At 41.6% G+C, this 22,725-nt stretch overlaps 1 protein-coding gene across 2 annotated transcripts in view; it reads right to left on the bottom strand.

Moving 5' to 3' along the window:
* Positions 1-20,759, bottom strand: part of PTN (pleiotrophin) — a 95,793-nt gene extending 75,034 nt beyond the window's left edge. The window contains exon 1 of one of the 2 annotated variants that reach the window (XM_024741649.1): positions 20,484-20,759. The gene's annotated coding sequence lies outside the window, so the exon portion shown is untranslated. The remainder of the gene's footprint in view (positions 1-20,483) is intronic. The other variant, XM_024741650.1, reaches the window with a different exon arrangement.
* Positions 20,760-22,725: the final 1,966 nt, after the last annotated feature.

Genomic DNA, 22,725 nt, shown 5'->3' with positions numbered 1-22,725 from the left:
TTGCACATATATATACGTATGCTTGATATGTGCTTGGAAGATACAAACACATGCATTCATTTCTAAATGACAACCCCTGAGCATCCTCAATTTTATTTTTATTATTATTAATTATTTTATGCCATGGGTGAATAAAATAGTCTTATTATTTCTTTTCCTATTCACCTTTCATCGTAATTCACCCACACACTCACACACAGCCCTTTCCCATGCTCACACTCACTCCTCACTCACCTGATAGAAAAAATAAAAGGCACACATGGGGTCTAAAGTCTCTTTTTAAAGCAGAACATTTTAGTGTCCAATTTAAAATGCAAACTGTATTTTCTAACTATTCCATTCTGCTGTTTTCCTCTTAGAGTTTAATACCTGGCCCTTGCGTTAATAAATATATATTTTTTATAAGATTATGAACACTTTTACTCCATATACTTAAAGCCATGGCTGGGAGAGATTTTTAAAAAAGGGAAAAAACTTCTGGGAAGTGTTTAGATAGGAGAAAGAGAGCTAAAACAGGAATCAGGAGTACTGTAGAAAAAAAATAGGACGCTGGACACTGAATAGAGAAAAGTAAGTAAGCTTTTATAACATTGTGGGGTTTTCCCCAAGTTTGCATCATTTGTTTTCTCTTGATTTTCTGACATTAGCTTGTCAATTGAATTTCATTCCTAACAGCAGTAGCCTTACACAAACCAGCACTCTGGCCTCTCGGGCCCTGCAGCTCATTGTCAACCTACCTACCCCACGGGAGACCTTGTTATTCCTCTTTAGAGGTCTGAGTGTGATGGTTTTTCATCTCGCAGAGCAAGCTGGGATTGGGGGAACCCTCTGTGTTAGAACTTCTGGCTTGATGTTCTGTAGACTCACAGTCAGCTCTGAGGTGAACTGTATGCGCTGTGGCTCTGTAATGAGCATTCAACAATGTGCTTTGTGTCCACAGGTGTCCCATCCAGAGCATCCAAGCTAATGGACAGTTAAGGAAATGACCCAACAGCTGGCAGGCCTCCCCTGCCGTTGCCAATATTGTCTTCATGCTCTAGGCGGTGCCGAATTATAACACACGCGCAGCAAAACTAGCACAGAAGCCCCACGTCCACCACTCTCTGCTCCTCCAAACTCTAAGGTGAGTACCACTTATCAGACTGGCTTCGGACAGCCTTCTACCTGCTCACAGCTTGACTAAGAATCAAAGAAATGTTTGCTTTGCAAGAAGATAATCCTTTAAACCAAATATGGCTTGAAGTTGTTTGGCTTTAAAATAGTTTTTAAACTATTCTCTCTCTCTCTCTCCATATATATATATACACACACACACATATATATACACATATACATGTATATATACACATATATATTTTATTCCTATTTGTATATTATGAATATATGAATAAGAATGAAATGATTATACATATATAGTCACAGTTTCATATTTCACCACCTAAAAAGATAACCCAATGTCTTTGTTTATGCCCATGTGCTAACTACAGAATTCATGTGGCAGTATTTCTCTTGTCATTAATAGGGCTTATCACTGATGCCAAGTTCTTACATGACAGATGATAAAAAATGTTTTACATGTGGATTTATAATTTCTCTATAGCAACATTATTTTTGCTAGATATTTACTAAAGCTTGAGAAACTTTTTCAATGAACATTAGCATATGGTTCCCTCTCCTTGTCTAAACCCTATTTAATATTCATTTCTCAGTTGAGATACAGCCACAGACTTTGGAATTCAAACATATGATCCCAGATTTAAATACATGTAATCAGTAAACATAAAATATTGTTTAATGCTTAAGTCTTGAGTTAAGGTTCTATTCATAAATTTATTATTAGAGTTTTTATTTGTTTTTTTTTAAACAGACCATACGTGACTAAGTAAAACAGTATGTTTAAGATTAATAACTTTAATTTTCATAAATATATTGTACTTCAAGTTACAGATTAAGAAGTTTAGACTTAGTTATTGAAATTGTATGAGATAACATTTTAACAGTTGTTTTTATCCCTGCACGGGAACAGAAAAGAATTTGGTGGAAACTCAGTAGGCCTTCCCTGATACTCTCCTCCCTAAACCATCCCTCCTTCCCTTGACAAACACAATCATTCTCCATCTAACTACCCTGTTTTATTTTCCTCATAACTTACCACTAACTGAAATTGTGTCTACTTATTTCGGTCTTCATTCATCAAGAATAAAAGCACGTACCCTCTACATTTTCACCCTTGTGTTGCCGTATAGTATAGTATGTGGGTATCCTATAAATATTTGATGAGTGGGGCTGCTTCCCTGGTGGTGCAATGGTTGGGAGTCCGCCTGCCGATGCAGGGGGCGCGGGTTCGTGCCCCGGTCTGGGAGGATCCTGCGTGCCGCGGAGCAGCTGGGCCAGTGAGCCGTGGCTGCTGGGCCTGCGCGTCCCGAGCCTGCGCTCCGCGGCTGGAGAGGCCACGGCAGTGAGAAGCCCGTGTTAAAAAAAAAAAAAAAAAATTTGATGAGTGAATAAATGGGTAGATGTTTTCATCTATACTCTATTTTAAAAAATACAAAATATATAATCTCATATAGTTATTTCTCAGAAGTAATATATAGACAGATATATACAGGCAGTCACTGCTTTACACAGAAGTGTGAGACAATAAAAATGGTCACGTAAAGTGAAACCATGGAAAGCAACCTTAATAATCATTGGGAATAGTTATGATTGTTCCTTGAGCTTCAAAAATCTTTTGCCAAATCATTAAAAATATCTTACTATCAGAGGTAAATGTATAGGGAAATAAAGAAATATAGCAAAGTTCATACTTATTTAGTATATGGTAAGTTACAACATTAGAAATGTTAAGATATAAAGTGTTTCGTTTTTTCGGTAAAATACTGATCAAGACTACTTTGAACAGCTTGCTTTCTTTTTCTCACTGTGTAAATTACAATACAGAGTGAGCATCTTTTCTATGCCTTGGCCAATTGTCATATGCCTTTCTAGGTCTGGATTGGCCTCCGACGTTTTATTCTTCATGCTTTCAACATCTTAAAATATACTTGAGAATTAAGTGAGTTTCTTGCCAGCATCAGTCCCTTTGGGACATCTTCATCCTCTTTGTTTTCTCTCCCTTTCTCATTTATACAGACAAGCGTGGCTCCACTAAGTGTCTTAGGCTGCGTAATGCAGAGCCTCTCAACTGGCAGCAGTGTCAACGTTCCCACCTACAGGTATTTCTTCGCTAACTCCATTTATGTTTCATTTGAATTTCACTTCCAGTGTTAAATCACCTCTCATTTCTTGCCTGCACATTCATTTCTGTTGGCCAATTTCTTCTTTAAATTGTCTGTTTTTGAAAAATGTCATTGGGTTTATACTGGGAGACAAGGAGGCAACAGTACTCCATGCTTCACTGTCTGTGCATAAAATGAATAACAGATGCAGAGGGACCAATGATGGGCAAAGGATGAAGGAAGTGATGTGCCTGGTCACTGATCAGAAAGCAAATCTATTATGGAGTGCTTTGTGGACTGAGAAGCTAGCAGTTTAATTTGTACTTTATGCAATTATTTATAGTTAATATACTCAAATTTGAACCATGCTGCTGGGGAAGAGGTGCTAATTAACTAAACTGTAGTAACAAAAATTCATGCACATTGGAACCATGCAAAACAAAAACTGCCTGTAATTGAAAGTACCATTTCTCTCTCAAACTTTCACATGACTTCTATCTCTATGTATGAGAGAAGCTACTTTAGAAACGTGCAAAATCGGGTTTTACCCTCAGAAGTCATGTATTAAAAACAGAGGGATCATACATTCCTTATTGCCTTTCCCTGAGAATAGAGAGCTGTAGATTTTTGGTTAGTGCATAGGTCAAAGAAAACAAGATGTTGTCACTATGCTGCTACATATTTGCATGTATTAGCCAGGATCAGAAATGCATGAATCAGTGGTTTTCAAACGTCATCATGTGTTAGAATCACCTAGATGGATTATTAAAACACAGATTGCTGACCCCACCCTCCGAGTTTCTGATTTAATAGGTTTGGAGTGGTACCTGGGAATCTGCCTTTCTAATGAGTTCCCAGGTGAAAGTGATGCTGCAGATCAGGAACCACATTTTAAGAACCACTGACTTAAGCACATTCGGAATCATGAAGAGAAAGAAAAGAATCGGGAGACTAAAATCTGGCAAGAGCACAGAAGCTAAATCAAAGTGCTTTGGGTGTCTTAGAGATCTTTTATTTTAGGCTTCTAGTTTTACAATTAAGGAAGTGGAAGCCTGCAAAATTCAAATTATTTAATTCAAATACAAAATTAGCCAGACTTAGAGTCTGGTCTAAAACCTAGAATCTATAACCAATACTTTCTGGAAGATAGCTAGCACCATAAGAGACCCTATTCTCAATAGCTATAAGGTGAAACTATGACACACACACACACACACACACACACACACACAAAGAGTTTCTCAAACTTTGCTGCATATGAAATGGCCTGGTTAAAAATAAATATTCTGATTAATTAAGGCTCTGATTTCAGAGGTGGAGGATGCAACCCCATGAGATCCAAATGCATGTGAACTGTTCTTTAAGAAACGGCTTTAGAGTTGTGTAAGCCAATGTTTTAAAGCACAGAGTCTATACAAAGGAGAGAACAGAATGCCAACTTTTTTTTGAATTATTTTTACAAAATACTTTTACGGACTATGAAAACTCCCCAAACTATCCTATGAGATGGATGAGGCACCTTCTTGGAGAAACCTTGGTCAAGCCTCCTCCATTCTAGCAGCTTCCTTTTCCTCATCTGTATAGGGGTAAAATTATTAAAACTGATCTCAGGGCTTCCCAGGTGGCGCAGTGGTTGAGAGTCCGCCTGCCGATGCAGGGGACATGGGTTCGTGCCCCGGTCCGGGAGGATCCCACATGCTGCGCGCGGAGTGGCTGGGCCCGTGAGCCATGGCCGCTGAGCCTGCGCGTCCGGAGCCTGTGCTCCACAACGGGAGAGGCCACAGCAGTGAGGGGCCCACGTACCGCAAAAAAACAAACAAACAAACAAAAAAACTGATCTCATACAATTGTTCTGAGGATTAAATGAGATAAAATATATGAAGGCAATTTGTGAAGGGAAAAATATTACATGGGTTTTAGTTGTTAGCTTCATTATAGAGAAGCCTAAACAGGATATGATTTTTTTAATATCAAGTGGAGAATCTGCAGATAAAAAGATTCTTAATTGTATTACAATAGGCTCATCCTGGCAGAAGCTTACTTATTGGTCAAAGGAACCAGAAGAGGTAAAACCTCTGTAAAATCACAAGACTTCACCTTCACAGGCCCCAAATTACGTGGAACAGGACTTGGAGACTAAATCCTAATCTGGAACAATAAAAAATATAATATATCCTAGGCTCCATGGTTTTCTTAGAAAACATCTTGTCTAATCTCTGTCCCCAAGACATTTCCTGCCTCTTCTGACTCTCCAATGAACTGGGGATTGGAAACCAGACAATTTTGACTTCCCGAGCTTTCTTTTCTTTTAGCAAAGCTAAAAGAATAATTTTTAAGGAAGGAAAATGAAAATGATCCATTTACCTTGACTCTGCCCTCACTATGAAGGAGGATCCTGGAACTGGAGAAAGAAAATACCAGAAAGGGAGAAAGAGTCTGCCTTCCCGCAGACTGTTGGACATAAAGACACTTTCTCCCTTTGAGGGCCCATCACTTGTTTTTCTCCACATATTTTAATCAATATTCGTTGAGCCATAACAATCTGGCTTCCACAGTCACTCTGGTGCTGAGTTTCATGAGTAACTACTTTTTCCACTGGCTGCAGAAGTAATGAGTCTGTACCTGCTGGCAGAAGATCATTCCTTTGGGCAAAGCAAAATCAGCAGTTTCAAGGGAAGTGTGGGCATCTCAGTGTGGTGATCAGCCCACATCTAAAATGTAAACAAAGTACAGAAAGCAACTCACAGGCCAACTGATCTCTTTTGGAAGGTGTGGCTTCAAACCATTCCATGTGCATGTGAAATGCCTAGACCTCATTACAGAGTTTTCCTGAAAGCTGATGCATCCAAGGAAACCTTAAAATAAGGACCAAAGTCATAACATATATTTCCCAGAAAATAAAACTGTTAACGCGGCCTTGCCTCATTCTAGCAAAAGTATGTCGCAAGATCTCTTGAGGAGGAAGGTATAGTACTGAGCTCGGGGATTTGAGTTAGATGGGAGCCTGGTCACCACCGTCCACCACATGCCTGAGGCTCCTTCTCATGAAAAGGTCTCCTAGACGTTGAGGGTGCCCATGAAGGTCAGAGACCTGAGAAGCCTGAGTCCGGCTCACACTCTGTTCTGAGGATAATCCAGTCTCTCCACAATTCCTTCTAGCCCAGAACACTTCCCTCTTCCCCCCATATCAGCTCTTTCTCTAGACTTCTTCCATCAGTGGCACTGGAATTCTTTCAAATTGGTCAACATCTCATTTTTCACTACCCTATCATGCCCCTACCTTCCATCCTAACATCTAGACTTCCATCCTAATGTCAGATAGCTTTTATTTTCCTTCATAGTGTCTCCAGAAAGAATTCCTCCTAAGTACCGACTTATGTCAAGGCATCAGAAATCCATCCATCCATTCATTTATTCATTCTTTCAGACGTTTGGTATCATGCAAAGCATTGGGCTAGTTAAGTAAGGGAGAGACAGTCATTTAAAATAACCACTGTATGGTAAGAATGAAGTCAGGATTCACACTCTTGTCTCTACCGAGAACTCCCACTCTCTCCCTTATCTTTTTCAGTCTTTAAACACAAGTCAGGAGACACTTCCTCTTGGAAGCCTGCCCTGAATCCACCCCCAGCTGAATTAGGTGTCTCTCTTATGGGCTTTCAAAAGTGCCTATCTAGATCATTGCACTGATACTGCATCCATTTTCTGTTGATGTGCCTGGCCCCCAACTAGACTGTGAGCTTTAAAGACAGAGACTGTGTTGTATTCATCTCTGCATTCCTAGTACTTAACATAGAGCCCAGTAGACTGTGCTCGTTGCGTATTTTTGAATGAATGAATGAATGGATATAAACTATGAAAGAAAAATCATAGAAAGTTGTGAAACAGAATAAGGAATAAGTATTCATTTTTAACTAGAGGAATGAAGACAATTTTCATGGAGGAGATGGTATTGAAGCAAAGCACTGAAGCGTGAACAGGATTTCCAGAATTTGGAAAGATCAAGGGCTTGGGTCAGCCGCTCCGTGGCATGTGGGATCCTCCCGGACCGGGGCACGATCCCGCGTCCCCTGCATCGGCAGGCGGACTCTCAACCACTGCGCCACCAGGGAAGCCCCGGGAGGATTACTTTTTAAAACCTAACGGATTCTCTCCACCTCTAATCTGTTACTTCTCTGAAAATAATCTTTCTTATACTCTAGCAAAGTTTTTTGTTTTCCTTCCTTGCTTGTGGAGAACCTTCAGTGATGCCTTACTATCTATCAGGATAGAATCCGAGCAGGTCAGCTTGCCCTTCAAGGGTCTTGCTATCGTTACCCAAAACTTTTTTTCTAATCCTAACTTTCACTCCTTGGCCACCCACTGACTGCACAAATCAGGCCCTTCTGCTCTCTGTCCCCCAGTATCTTGCTTTTTATCATCTCTTTGGCGTTCCTCTTTCTCCATCCCTCACCTACAATGCCTTCCCCGTGCCTTCTTGCCATAGACAATACTACTCTGTCTTTGTAAACCCTACCCCCTTCATGCAGCCTCCCTTTTCCACTTCAGATTGGAATACCTTCTTCTTCTAGACAATGTGATAACAACTCGTTTACCATTTCATCATCGTATGGTTTTCTAACTATAAGCCTGCTTTGTACCCCTTATGAGGACCGAAATAAGGTACCTACAAGCTAGGATAATGGATGGTGGCTTTTTGTAACATGCACAGTGTTCCAGACAAATATTCTATTGATGAAAGATTCTTGCTAACTTACGCACTGCTCTAAGGATGTACGAGGAGTCTTTCCTTCAGGCAGACATCTTATTATTCAGCTACCAGCAGATGGGGGTGCTTACCCTAGATATCATATTTAATTTAATGAGAAGAAATAAATTATCTATTATCAGTGTGTCTACGTTATGAAATCACTAACTTTGCCTATGTTATCATATAAAAACTTGCTACTTTCCTCCTTCATTGATAGAATTATAGTTATTTTTACCTCTTCCGTGCAGCCAATGTAATGGCATTTTTTTTTAACTGTGTGACCAGCCCTTTAAGATAGGTGCATCTTTTTCACTGTTTTTACCCTTGCCCTCGTCATCGTGGGGCTCCTTCATGCTTTTCAGCCTTCCAGGCTTCGCCCCTCGTCAAACCACATCAATACCAGTCTCAAACCTTAATCGTAAGCAGCATCTAGTGGGATAAAGGCTCAATACTTCACGTAAAGGAGCAACTTCATCACACACAACAGGCTGCGGGGCATGGAGAATCCATCACCTAACCTTTCCCAGCCTCTGTCCATCTGTGCCCCACTGTTGGATATCCAGGCTTGACAGTGAATGCTTTCCAATGGGAAACTGTAGCAGGATTTTTTTTCCCATCCTTTGGTCCCCATTGTATGTTCAGCTGCACTGAAGCTAGCTGCTAATCAAAGCCAGAGACTCTCATACACAAACAAACAAGGCATTGTGGCCTCCCCTGGGGCTGGAACACAGCAATCCAACAAACAATTTGGTCAGGTGATAGCAGCCTGGAGGAACAGACAGAGCATTGCCCAGACATCCTCCTGTCTTCACTCCCCCCGTCCCCTTCCTCAGCACGAGCCAGTCGAACCACCAGGCCAGGAGAACCGATGCTTGAGAAAGCAATGGAGAATAAAACAATATGCAATAATATGCAGTCAGAAAGGTCAGGTCTGACAACAGGATTCTTTGTCCAAGAGAGTGTATTCTCTAGATCATAGTGAGGTAGGAATAAAATACATAGCATGAGAGCATATTCCTGGATGCAGGAAAGAGGAAGAAGGAAGGGATTGGACCAAAATATCTTCAGATGCTCACTGGGCCCTTGTCATAGGACAGTGGGGTGGCGGTGGAAGAGTGTGATTTAGGAGCTTTTTTTTTTTTTTTTTGCGGTACGCGGGCCTCTCACTGCTGTGGCCTCTCCCGTTGCGGAGCACAGGCTCCGGACACGCAGGCTCAGCGGCCATGGCTCACGGGCCCAGCCACTCCGCGCACAGTATGTGGGATCCTCCCGGACCGGGGCACGAACCCGTGTCCCCTGCATCGGCAGGCGGACTCTCAACTACTGCGCCACCAGGGAAGCCCTGATCGAGGAGCTTTGTGGTTAGATATATTTGATCTACAATCTCAGTTCTACCTCTTACTACCTCGTGACCTTGGACAAGTTACTTAACCATTCAGAGACTCGGTTGCCATTGTTAGTAATGTTGGGGAATTGTGCTCAGAAAGGAAAAAGGAGGGGAATGCTAAGACAAGAAAGCAAGGTCTTCAGCTTCCAGAAGTAGCTAGTGATAGAGGATGACGGCTCCTCCCTGGCCCTGGCAGTTCCTAGGAACACAGCCTCAGAGACACTGGTAGCTTCTGAACTTTGACATACTGCCATGTGTCCCCAGAGCACATCAAGGGAAACTAGGGATGCCCACGGCCAGCATGAAGCCTGGATACAAGATGTCTTCATACAACAGCAGGAGCTGGGACTCTGGGTGCCTGCACATTGATAATGGAAACACCCCTGAGTATGAAAGACAGAGCAGAAAAGCTAGAGATGCCAAAGAAAATGATTGCTCACATCACAGTTTTTGGTTAGGGCAGCCAGTTAATGTTAAATCTTGCCAGGGTTGATGGAGATTGCAGGAGAGAGGGGACATTGAGTAGGAACTAGGTTAAAGGTTATCTTAATTCTATGAAATGATAAACATGAACTGAGTACCTACTGTGTGCCATTTGTTATTTGGGTAGTGGTAACGTGAAAGAACTAGAAACAACTGTCTAGCAGTACAGTATAGAACAGAGAGGTTCAGTGGGAAGATGCAGGACCACTGAAACTCAGAATTAATGTAGTGACTTTCTTTAAATACAAAGGGTAGACAATCCAAAATGATTTAATAATTGAAGCCTCTTCATATGGAGACCTCCAAATGGAAATAAAATCAGTTAGATGCTATCGTGAGGAACCTATTATAAGATCTGCAGATTTACTTCAGGAAACACCAGTCAATATTTCCATGTCTTATCCTTTCTAGGATGTGCCTTAAATGTCCCTCATTTGCACGTGGTGCTCCTCATTGGGTATGTCCCCATCCTCATTTCAGTAAAAGTCAAATTTATCAGATAAGCCACAGTCCCATAGTTTCTCCATTTCCAGCTTCTGGGAGAGAATTTTTTTACTTGCTCCTTAAAGCCTTACTAACTGTCCTATACTCAACTGTCACATTTCTCACCTCTTCCAATTCAGAGGTTCCTGGCCTCCCCACAGGAACTCCAATCTCGCTGCAGCTTTAGGAGTCACAGTAGATACAAATATTTGAACATTCTCAAGGGACAACGTGTGATTTTGCTTAAATTCCACCAAGAGTAGAGATAAGCAATCCCATGTCACGTTAGATGAGTAGTGAAATCTATTCCCTTTTGAGGAAAACAGCCCCTAATACTTACGCTGATCTTCCTCACCAAAGAAACATTAAAATCACCTTAAGAAGAGTGGTCACACCTTCCTCTATTCTACACTTATTTTCAATAGTTGCTCAAGTTCCAATAGATGATCATAAATCTGGCTATACCTTGGTATGGACTTGGAAGTTAGACAAGGAAAGGGGTCAATCTGAGATGGCAAGGAGGCAAGGAAATAATATTTGTTCTTCAAAATTAAACAATTTTTAATAGAAATGCCCAAGTCTAAACGTTTTTCTGATTTCAACAGATATTTAATGTTACGCATTAGAGGCGGCAAATGGAAGTCAGGGTAGAAACCTAACCCAGGAAGCTAACTAGTGTGTGTGTAGCTAAGCCCTGGGCCTGGAGGGATCCTGTTGTGCCCATGAAAGGGAGCCCCTGGGTCTTTCCCTTGGTCTCCTTTCATGATCCCCCCGCAAGAGTGGGGGAAATATGAATAGAAACAATGGGGTGGAGAGTGTAAACTTTATGGATTAGTTGACTCCAGTGACCAGGTTGTCTAAGTCATGGCCCTGCATCCAAGATTGCTCAAGTTCTATTTGAGGCAGCAACTCTTCACTAGAACAACTGATTGATTCTGTTTTGCCTTCAAATACTTCCTCTGAGAGGAACATGGAGGGGACAGGCTGGTTCCTGTCCTGGAATGACTTCTTGGCATTTTTATACTAAGAGGCATGTAGAGCTTAGGAGATTTAGAAAGCAAACAAGACAAATCCACTGGAGAGAAACCTCCTAACGAACCCCACCAGAGCCAGATGGGCCAAAAGGGCCCAAAGAGAGTTGCCGAGCAGTTCATCCAGAGTGGAGGAGACCTCAGCGCTATCTAGTAGAGTTTTCTGTGAGGTCTGAAGCTCCTCTCCGCAAGCTCATGCTTGGCTTCTGTCTATCAGATTTTTGGATGTTCTCCCTACGGTCTCAGTTCAAGTCCACTTCTATTTCTTTTGTCTTCTTGGTTCTGCTGCCTTTGAAGTTAACTGCTCTCATTTTAACCTCTTGCAAGAGAACATCACTGGATGAGATGTTGGAAACCCACAGTTAGCTTGCTTTTAGGAAATGTGGATCTAGTTAGAGAGAAGTTGGTAGAAATCCACCTCTACCAACTTATTCCTGCTAAATTGCTTTTGATCTGTTTCTCCAAACCAAATTCATTTATGACAGCCTTGAAGTACATCTTCAAATCCCCAGATATCATATATCAGAGGGCAGACTCTGTGATCCCTAACCATCAGACTCAAACCACTGTTTTAAAAGGCTAGAAATCATTTCAGGCTCAAGTTGGTGGGAATCCCAATACTGGCATAGACAATAAAAGCCTTCCACCCCTCCTCTACAAACAAGAGTGCGGTTGACAAACCCAAATTTGATCTGACTCACTTTAAACTAGAGCCAATCTGTACACTATTCATTCCAAATAATTATAGAGCAAATAAATAATTCACCCAAGGATGCCAAGCCCTGGAGTGACGTGCATCAAAGAGGTTTGCTGCCCCTGCAGGTTTACCCACGTGCAGTGCATTAGGCCCTCTCTTCTTAGCCCAGAGCAGCTCAGAAGTTCCGCAGGCTCCTGGGACCTGCTAAGGGGGTGAGATTGGACCTGGGTGGGATCAGGCAGCTGTGGCTTCCCTGGGGAGACTTTTACCCCTGGATATGTATCTGGAAGGGTCCTCAAGGTTAAGAATGGAAGATAATGTTTACTCAGCTTGACCTTTAATTTGTACACACTAAGGTCCACAGGATTATCTGTTCCGTCTAAACAGCACATCCTTTGCTGGGAGAAAGATTATTTGTTTGCTTCGTGGGATTATGTTTGTTTGTTTGCATTTTTCTATTTCCAACTTTTTAATGAGAGTCCATCAGATTAATCTACTAAGCTTTCTTTATGATTCAAATTTACCCATGTCAAGCTAAATAAATTGAATTTCCATCTTAATTGGCCCACTTAGTAGAAACAAACGCACATGTTAATGTGTGGAAAGCTACAAACATATAGCATACATCGATTACTATGTTGATCTAAAGAGCAGGACACACAATTATTTGTGCAACTATTTTCAAAGGTTAAATCAGAAAAACTATGAAAGTGTATCAGAGTGTTAACAGTGGTGTCCATTTTGAGCAGGATTATAAGTCATTTTTTCCCTTCTTCATAATTTAAAAATTAATATCTTGTAGCATGGACATTTTTATAGAATGAGGAAAAATAATATGTTTCTCCAGGTATATATTTGTGTTTTCCTAATAACAAACATAATAATGAAAAAACCCTTATTGTTTTTCACATCATTAAAATTAATCAAACTTTTCACAAGTTTGAAATGAATTGAGCTGTATGTAAGATTCTGTGTTTTGCCAGAGTCATTGAATTTAACAGTTAACTATATATTGTAATCAAGAAAAGAGGTTGAGAAGAAAGGCTTTACATTATTGTTTCAAAACTTAAGTACCTCCACCAGTTAAAATAACGTAATAAACTCCCTGCTTTCTTTCCTATAGCAGCTTCAGGCTTCCTCATTTGATGACCTTGGACCATATCTAAAGAAATATCCTGTACCCAGAAGGCAACATTCTTTTATAGAAAATATTTTTTGAAGAACTAAATTGGCCCTTGCATAAGATTCTCCAAAGCTGCAGGATATTTTTTTAAGCCAAAGATCCAACTTCTGACTTAACATGGACACCCCATCTGGCCAACTGGAAGATGCCCAGTGGAAGCCTTCGGATGTTCTAATGCTCAGAAATGAAGGCCACTATGTGTTACAGCTTCAGCGATGATTCTCTGCTATGGGGAGCAATAACCCCATGGGCAGGTTTAGAACAGGCCATGTTATTAGCAAATAAGGAAGGCCATTATGAAAACATTATTTTAAAGTTTTACATGGTCTCCATTTGTTTTATCCTGAGTGGAGACTTTCTCTGTTCCCTAAGATTGTTACTGAGATATGTTCCGTATTGATTGAATCTGGACTCTGAGGCAAGAGTCCTTGGCTCCTTCCTTAGGCAGCCCAGCATCTCCCAGGAAGCCACACAGATGGATGATCCCTGCTCTACTTCCCTTATGGTGTGGAAAGGCACATCCAAGGGAAAAACAGATGTTCAAACCTTAAATAAGAGAATACTCTAGCATTCAGAAAGCGTATTAAGTTACATCTTTCTCATCGTAAGAATGAAGTTTCCTAAACACTATTACTATCACTTACACCCTCGCAGGGGAAGGCTCCAGAAGAAGCACTGGTGAGAGGCCTGAGATCACACCTGACAAAGGGCCTTGTATTCTTAAGGGGCTCAGTCAAGTCCATAGCAATTCGGATGGTGACTGCAAATTTCTTTTATAAATAATCCAACATTGTAAATATGACTCGCACGTGAAGATACAGGAGTGATCAGCTTTTGCAAGCACATAGTAGGAAATCGTCAGTGACCTTCGTTGTGTGTTTTAAGCTATGCATGTCATGATTAGAGAGTTCTGATTTCTTGCCTGCTCTCCCAATTTATGGAACTACACACTAGAGACTGGTCACTCAAAGTGAGGTCCCCAGGCCAGCAGCTGCTATCGCCAGGGAGCTTGTTAGAAAAGCAGACCCTGAGAGTCCACCAGAGACCTACTGAATCAGAATCGCATTTTAGCAAGATCTCTAGGTGACTGACATGCACATTGAAGTGTGAGAAGCACAGCTATAGTATAAACAAAGTGCTGCTAATCAACTGTAAAAACCTATTCTCACTAAATTGTGAGAATAACCGATTGAAATTTTTGGTATGCATCCTTTACAACTCTTAGGAAGCCCTATAACATAATATTTAGTAAGACAATTCATAACCATTTCAGTTTAACCTTTTTTAGAATTGTCTACTCACTTTTTTTTTTTCACTCTGACTCCGACTTCCTTTTCTTCACACCTGTCACACATCTTTCCTCCTACTCGCTTCATCTGGTCAAACTTACCTTTCAGCATCTCAGGCAATCTCTAGGGGTCCTGAGAAAATGATAATGACAAGCAGCAGAACTGGGGAAAGAGACAGGCAGAACTGGCCCCACTGATTTCGTTAACAGTAGCTTATGTTTAGCGTAGCAGTTTACAGTTTATAAACAGTGCATTGTTACGATTTACCTTTACCACCAGCCCGTGAGGTAGGCAAAGCATCTATCATCACGATCACCCTCAACACCATCATCATCAACATCATCACCAGCTTACAGATGAAAACCCTGAGGTTCCAGGAGATACAGGGACATACTCAGCATCCGGCAGGACTGCGATGAGATAAATGCAGGCTCCTGAATCCAAACCTGAACTCTTTCCTCTGAGCTGACGGCTCCATGATGGCAGCAGGGCCACAGCACATGGCTATGGGTGTCACCAACATCAGCAATGAGATGGCTGCACCTTGGCTTGGGAGTGCCCTGTAGGCAAAATGCTTTCCTAGACACTGCAGGAAAGGCCAAGGTCAACAGTCTGATTCGGGGACCTTACATGTCAAATTCCCTGGGACCTGGGGCATGATCACATGTTCCGTGTGTTTCTTTTCAGAAGGGGTTTTGGATCTGCATTGAGAGAGAACAGTCTGAGACTAGAGAGGGCAGAAGCATTTCAAGAAGAAGAAAGTCTCACCTAGGTTTCTGTTTGTTTTCTCATGCCAGCTGGACATGAGAAATAAAGCAGTGGGGGAGGGAAAGCAAGGGTGGTCTTTCATGGGGGGCGGGTGGGCAGGCCTGCATCCCCTAATCAGCATTTCCATTGTCCTCATCAAATACTCCGTAGCAGTCAGACTCTGGGTCCTGTCCTTCACACTCATTTTCTAGATTAATATTCATGTCAATCCTAGGAGGTATTAGTGCTGTCATCTTAGGGATAAGGAAATGGAAGCAAGAAAGACCACGATATTTGCTAATGGTTGCACAGCTAGTGAGAAGCGTAGCTGTGGTTTACCTTGATTTCTTTAAACTTAGAGCTCAAATATTGGAGCATTACAGCTAATGTTTCTAATACATCACCTGCATCCAGGTGCCCTGTCACATGTCCATCTTCCTTGACTCCACCTCTCAAATCAGAATCTCTGGGGATGGGCTCCAGGCATCTGGATGCTAAGACATGAGTTATTCTGATAAACACCGAATAGAAGAAAGGAAGAAAGGAAACCACTACGCTGGGTGATTTGGCCGCTTACTCTACATACACTGAAGTTTAGGTTTGACATGAGAGGCAACTGAGAAAGAAAATTAATTAGTCAGAGGAAGATATGGCATTATATTATAGAGGAGAAAAAAATATCCAAACTAGGAATTTTAAGATCTTTTAAGATCATCAAGATTCTTGTATTAAATAATGGGGTCATCTTAACCGCTTTGAATTTGTATCCTTATCAATTAAAAAAAAATCCTGTTCAGCCTACCTAAGTAGAATTGTTATGAAAATATGATGAGAAAATAAATGTTATTAGTTCTGAAAAGCAAAGGCCTGTAGCCACAACGAAGTTATGATGAAAATAATGTCCCAAGTGTTCAGTCTTAAGGCTTTGAATAACACAGTTTGTTAAAGAAGAGGTAAGGTTTCCTTCTCCTTTATGCAGGTGAGTCAGAGACCATGCAAGGTCGAGAGCCTTAAAACGAACAAGGTGAAATATGATTAGGAAGACGCTCCAGAGAACTGGCAGACCTATATGACGTTTGCAATAAAGGAGGTAGAGGAAAAGACAGGAGAGCCTTCTTCTAGAGGTTCAAGGTTGAGAATGGGGTGCTTGGGTTTAAACAGGAAATTGGTACCAGGTGATGTATAGAGGGATTGAGTATAGAAGGCAGTCAAGGTCATTGGAACATGAGGAAGAGCAGAGAAAATGGTATTCAGAGTCATTTACTTATTTTTTCACTCATTCAGATATTCATTGGGCATTTCAATGGTCTCACTCTAGATATGCTAGGGTTCTGGAGAGGAATGAGAGAGTCCCTGCCTTGTAGGGGTGCATGGTCTGGGTGGGGTGGAGCTGGTGGTAAAAGTGAGTAATTCCAAGAGGTAAACGATGTGCTTTTCCAGTGTTGGCGCTGCTGGGAAAGGAGGAACTGAAGTCCCCGGAAGGGTGGGTGGAGGGGGGAGTTAGAGCGCCACCTAGAGGGAGGATTTGCCTGGGAAAACCCTCCCTTGGCGCCGTTAATCTCAGACTCATCCAGTTTCACCCAAATTCCACAGCTGAAGGTAGAGGACTTGCTATCGTTCCCTCCATGTCTGTGATGTCATTGAAGAACAGTCATCTCATATCTCAGTATGAAAAGTGGAAGAAGTGGGAATAAAAGGTGAGAGATACAGAATGCTATTTTTGCCTTACAATGATGTTTTGGTTTTTAATAAGCACGATTCTTAGAATTAAGAGCCCAAGTGTCAGTTACTATGACTTACTTCATTCAAGATTAATATGTAGCAATAGATTTTTTTCACTAACTATGAAGTTTCAGAATCTAAGAACTCTGCTTTTAGGAAACTCATTATGATGACGTTTTTATTTGAAATATCACTTTATCTTAAGCCTACTACGAAGAAATGGCTCCAAAATAAAGCCCAGTAGAAAAAATTAAGTTATTTCTCAAAATATCTTAAGCATGAACTATTCACTGTATTCCCTGCTTACTATGAAGAAATAGGGATTTGTGGTGAATGTGATCTACATAATCAAACCTGCAATATTACCATAATTATAATGCCCTCTGATAACGCTACATTATAGTTATCCTTCTAAACCACAGAAGTCTTAACTTGTCGTTTACCGAATACTAAAATAGGAACAAAAGGCTTGTTATATTTGACAATCTAGAAGGATCGTATGACACCTATGCCATGTGGAAAACGATTCCACATACAAGACTGGGAAGAAGTGCATGGAAAAATTGCCCAGTGGATGGAAAATTGAATGGGCCATAAACATCAAGAATGGAGAACTTTCCAAAGTGAGGCTGTGGCCCAAATTCCACTCAAGCCAATTGACTCTGGAAGGAAAAAAGCTGGCCCAGCTTGTAAAGAGAAGCTCCATATCTGAATATTATTTTACCCCAGGGCAATGACATGGTTTCGTGTCAAAAGGAAACAAAAGTTCTCTGATTATTCATTAGAACTGCAGCCAAAAGAGACAACATTCACCACCCTTAGAGAAGCTCCACTCAGCATCCAAACAAGGGCTGTTGGGAGGCCTGACTCACCTGATGCTTAAAGATGAGCAACTCTTTAAACTGGACTGACCTGCACTCAGGTGTAAACCAGCTTGCTCCCTGATCACCCTGGGTGGTCTCAGTTTGGGCATTACCTTTAGGAGGGAAGTCAAGGACAGCCATCCTATTCACTGTGTCACTGTATTAAAAAGTGTAAGTGTTGGGAGAACCGGAATTTATAATCTGAATTCTAACTACCGGCCCTCAATCCACCATTAACTAATACACCATTTCGAACAAGCCACCCAAACTCAGTCTCCTGAGAAGATTTTGAATAGTAATAAAATACCACATGGCAAATAAGAATATGATCAGAATTCACATGAGAATGTCATTTAAGTAAGAAAGCAAGAGTATCTTCAAAAGGAAAAAAAAATTTAAACCCAAAATACTTAATTTCTAGGATTGATTTTATTGATAAAAGTGATTAAGTTATTTGGGGACCTTATTTCTCTCAAGTTATTTCCAATGATCAGGTTCTGTGAGAATTCAAACCAGGCCTCTAGCTTTTCTAGAATAAAAACATCAAAAATGTTCATTAAAAAATGTGGGTTCTGCCACATATTGCTGTATGTGAAGACTGAATAGGTACATGGAAATTTTCAATAAATCAGTAAATTTATTACACCCAATACCATGAAAAGAGGTCCAGGAAACCACAAAGTTATGTATTATAAACATAATATATTGTACTATAAATATTTTAAATATATGTTATCATCCTCATTCTATATAATACCCCATCGAAAAGTCAGAAAATAAAAAGTCACATATTAACTGTAGTTTCTTTTCTCTCACACTCTAGCTTTGAAAATACAATACATTTGTACGGACAAGCAAACATCTGGAACACAGCACCTAATGCGTTAAGTATGGCTTCAGGTGGGTGTTCCTTATAGAGGCCTTTCCCTAAATGATTAAAAAAAAAAGTCCTAGAAGAGGCCTGGGAACAGGAGGAGAGGAAAGATCAACTTCTACAGATTTAAAATACGATTAGAGAATTAAAAGCACCACAGTTTCTTAAAGCACAAAATAATGGTATTAGAGGTTTTTTCACAACATAATTTCTCAAAAGCTCATCCTCTAATTTAAATGAGAAAGTACAAATATTGCCACTCTAAAATAACTCATGTCCCAAAGGGAGGAAAAAAGAAAATACCACTCCAATTTTCTTAGAATTTAACTGGACTATAATTTTTTTTTAATGATTTGGTCTTTAGAATGCATAATTTACTTAAAAAGAAACATGATGAAATGGAAAATAGAAGCTTTATTTTCTACGCTGGGAGACACACCTCTTTTGTTTCACTCCCATTACCTTTCAGTATTTCAAATATCAGTTCATCCCCAGATGATCAAGGGGCTGAAAAGGGCTTTGCTGTTTCGTCAACTCCACATTTGCCTGAGATCATGAAATTGCTTCGTTATGTTATTAGTTCGAAAGCTCCTCTTGATAGTTCCTGGACCTCCTCCCAGGCCCTTCCCTCCAACACACACCCGTAGGTCACCTTTCTCAAGTTGTTAAAGCAAAATGCCTCAGTAACCCTCCAGATGAAAACAAAAGATGCCAAAAGGCTGGAACTTTGATTTCTCTCGAATGGTTCATTCTCCCCAACCATCACCTCCCCCCACCACATGCCACTCCTACTTTTTCAATGTATCCCCCAGACTTACAGAGCAGCTGTTAACAGAGGTAGGGGTGAGTTAACAGGAGTGTAGATAAACTCTGTGTGTGTTCTGGTGTTCCTGCGTGTTCTGTTAAAGAAAAAGGTGTGTGTGTGTTGAAGAGAGAGCAAGTTTTATGTTCTGTGTGTTAAGTAGAGAAGGGAAGGAGTTAAATACATTCTTCTCTTTTAAAATAGTTTAACTTATTAGAAACATCAACTCAGAAACTAAGCATCTAGCAGATTGGTAATTAATATACCCTAGCTTTATGTGGGTGAAATAAAAAGTTCAAGTGTCTCTGTACAGGGCAGTTCTTAAAATTATTCAAATGAGAAATGGGATTCAAGGTGTGTCTTTTAAACTTTGGACGTAACCATTTCTAGAACCTTTCCTGGGCTGGCAGGCAGGACAAGGAGTGCCCGGATGCTCTGCGAGGGACCCGCAAGGTCAGCTGGCACTGGGAGGCACAAGCCCCACTTGGTACCTAGAAATGCCAGCTAAGACGCATCAGCTGGCAAGCCCTGGGGCAATCCGGGAAGCAGGGGAAGGATGGGAAAATGAGCCCTGCTTGCTCAGGCTGCCTGACTTTCTCTCTCTTCTCTACCCAGCCACAGACACACCTACTAACTCAGGTTTTACAAAGAGCAAAGCCCCTGCATGTTCTCCATTCCGCTGGAAGCAGGAACACAGTCCAAATGCGCACATAACATCACAAAAGCTTCTTTCCTTCCACCCATCTATGGGCACCCTGACCATCCTGACCAGACGCCCCCAAAATATGCCTCTGGAGCAAATCAGTTTTGAAAGCAGCCGCACCAGCAAAGACACCAGCAGCCCCTCTCCCACTACTACCACGATCATCCGCGGGCACCCAGAAAAGTGGCGGAGGATGAAGGGGAAGTCGATCGGAGAGCCCTCGGAGGAACCGCGCATTCCCTTCCACTTACTCGGAGTTGCAAACGTGCCGTGTGCGCTCAGGCTGCCTTTGTTGGTCGGGGCGAGGCTTTCTGCCCGGAGTCCAGGTACCCGAGTCACTGCTGCTCGCGGCCGCGCCTGTTCCCCGCCGCCGGCACGCACGGTGGCTCACTGGTCTCTTTCTTCCCCTCTCCCCACTTTGGCTTTTCTCTGCTCTGCGGCTCCCTTGGCGGGATTTTCGGACTGGAAGGCGGGGAACCAGACGGATCCTGCCTCGGAGTGGAGCACGCCCTGCCGGGGAGGGGACGGAAGGGAAATGGAGAATGGGAGGGAGGAGAGAAGCTGGCAGGGAGAATACGAGGGCTGGGCGAGGGGGGGGCGCGCCTTTCCCTCGAGAGCTGATTGGGAAACTTATTAAAAGCAGGGTTCACCAGGGGCAGTATCTCCCCACCCGCGCCAGCACGCGGATTTGAACCCAGGGCCAGAGGATGGAGCCCTGTTTCGTTTTTAGCAGAGACAGATGCAGTATCTCTTTCCCAAACTTTGTGCATGACCTCTTCTTTAGGTGGGTGCGTACCCCAGTTTATCAAGTAGCGCATCTTAAATGGACGATTGATGGCATCTTAAAGTACAGTTTGGGCCCCCGGCGATTCTTTTTAAATGATATTCAGGGTGGGAAAGCAGTCTTCAAGACCAGGCTCTCATTTGTCCCCACGCCTATCGCCCTCGCCCCGCACAGCTTCAGTCACTTCAGCTGTCAGTCCCATCCCACCTGCGCGTCACCACATGTGCAAAGGACTGTTTTGCGCTTGTCACAGAGTGACAGATGTCTGAAAGTTCCCAATTAAATGCCACTTTCCTTTAGGGGGCTCTTTCCTTTTCTGGCTTCCTTGGTGCATTTAGTGACCTATTTAGTGACATGCCTTTGACACCCTCAGAGGCTGGAATTCTGTGTCTTTCTGGAATTACATTTTTCTTCGAATGAGGAAAGAAGCTAAGATAATATACCTAGGATTGTTTGAGTAACCCACAGATGAGTATCTGTGATACAGATGAAAGTATTGCACAGAAATGATTAAGTGTAAAACAAATTTGCCCAAACATTCTCAGAAAGGAAATTTTGAGGTTCTCCTCCGCTCATCCGTTTTTTCCTGCTCTTTGTCTTGCTGCTTTTACTTCCTTTCAGCTTATCACTTGATGGCGCCCACCCCAAATGTGGTTGCAAAATATACTTCCATTTCCTGTAGTTCTGAGGTAACATCCTTTTAATTCAGTTTGATAAATATCTATTAAGTGCCTCATATAACTTTTTTATTAATTTTTATTGGAGTTGCTTTACAATGTTGTGTTAGTTTCTGCTGCACAGCAAAGTGAATTATTTATTTATTTATATATATATATATATATAAAACCCCCCTCTTTTTTAGATTTCCTTCCCATTTAGGTCACCACAGAACATTGAGCAGACTCCCCTGTGCTCTACAGTAGGTTCTCATTAGCTATCTATTTTATACATAGTAGTGTGTATATGTCAATCCCCATCTCCCAATTCATTCCACCCCCCTCCCTGCTTGGTTTCCATAAGTTTGTTCTCTACATCTGTGTCTCTATTTCTGCTTTGCAAATAAGTTCATCTGTACCATTTTTCTAGATTCCACATATAAGCGTTAGTATACCATATTTGTTTTCCTCTTCCTGACTTACTTCACTCTGTATGACAGTCTCTAGGTCTATCCACGTCTCTGCAAATGGCACTATTTTGTCCCTTTTATGGCTGAGTAATATTCCATTGTATATATGTACCACATCTTCTTTATCCACTCCTCTGTTGATGGACATTTAGGTTGCTTCCATGTCCTGCCTATTGTAAATAGTGCTGCAATGAACACTGGGGTGCATGTATCTTTTTGGATTATGGTTTTCTCTGGGCATTTGCTCAGGAGGGGGATTGCACGGTCATACAGTAGTTCTATTTTTAGTTTCTTGAGGAACCACCATACTGTTCTCCATAGAGGCTGCACCAATTTACATTCCCACCAACAGTGTAGGAGGGTTCCTTTTTCTCCACACCTTCTCCAGCATTTATTGTTTGTAGATTTTTTGATGATGGCCTAAGTGCCTTATATAACTCTTAAAATTTACATGTACTTTGAACTCAAGCTAAACCCCAAAATAAGAAGCATTGTTTTGTGGGAAGTACTTCTTAGAGACTTAGGGACTCTGACGGCTATGTAGACAAGTGTACCATGGAGGAGCTGGCTGGGGACGAAGAGC

The sequence above is a fragment of the Neophocaena asiaeorientalis genome, unplaced genomic scaffold, assembly GCF_003031525.2.
Source record: "Neophocaena asiaeorientalis asiaeorientalis breed wild unplaced genomic scaffold, Neophocaena_asiaeorientalis_V1.1 scaffold692, whole genome shotgun sequence".
Classification (NCBI taxonomy): Eukaryota; Metazoa; Chordata; class Mammalia; order Artiodactyla; family Phocoenidae; genus Neophocaena; species Neophocaena asiaeorientalis.
The sequence above is the reverse complement of the archived record's forward strand: the minus strand, read 5'-3'. Positions and strand labels throughout refer to the sequence as shown.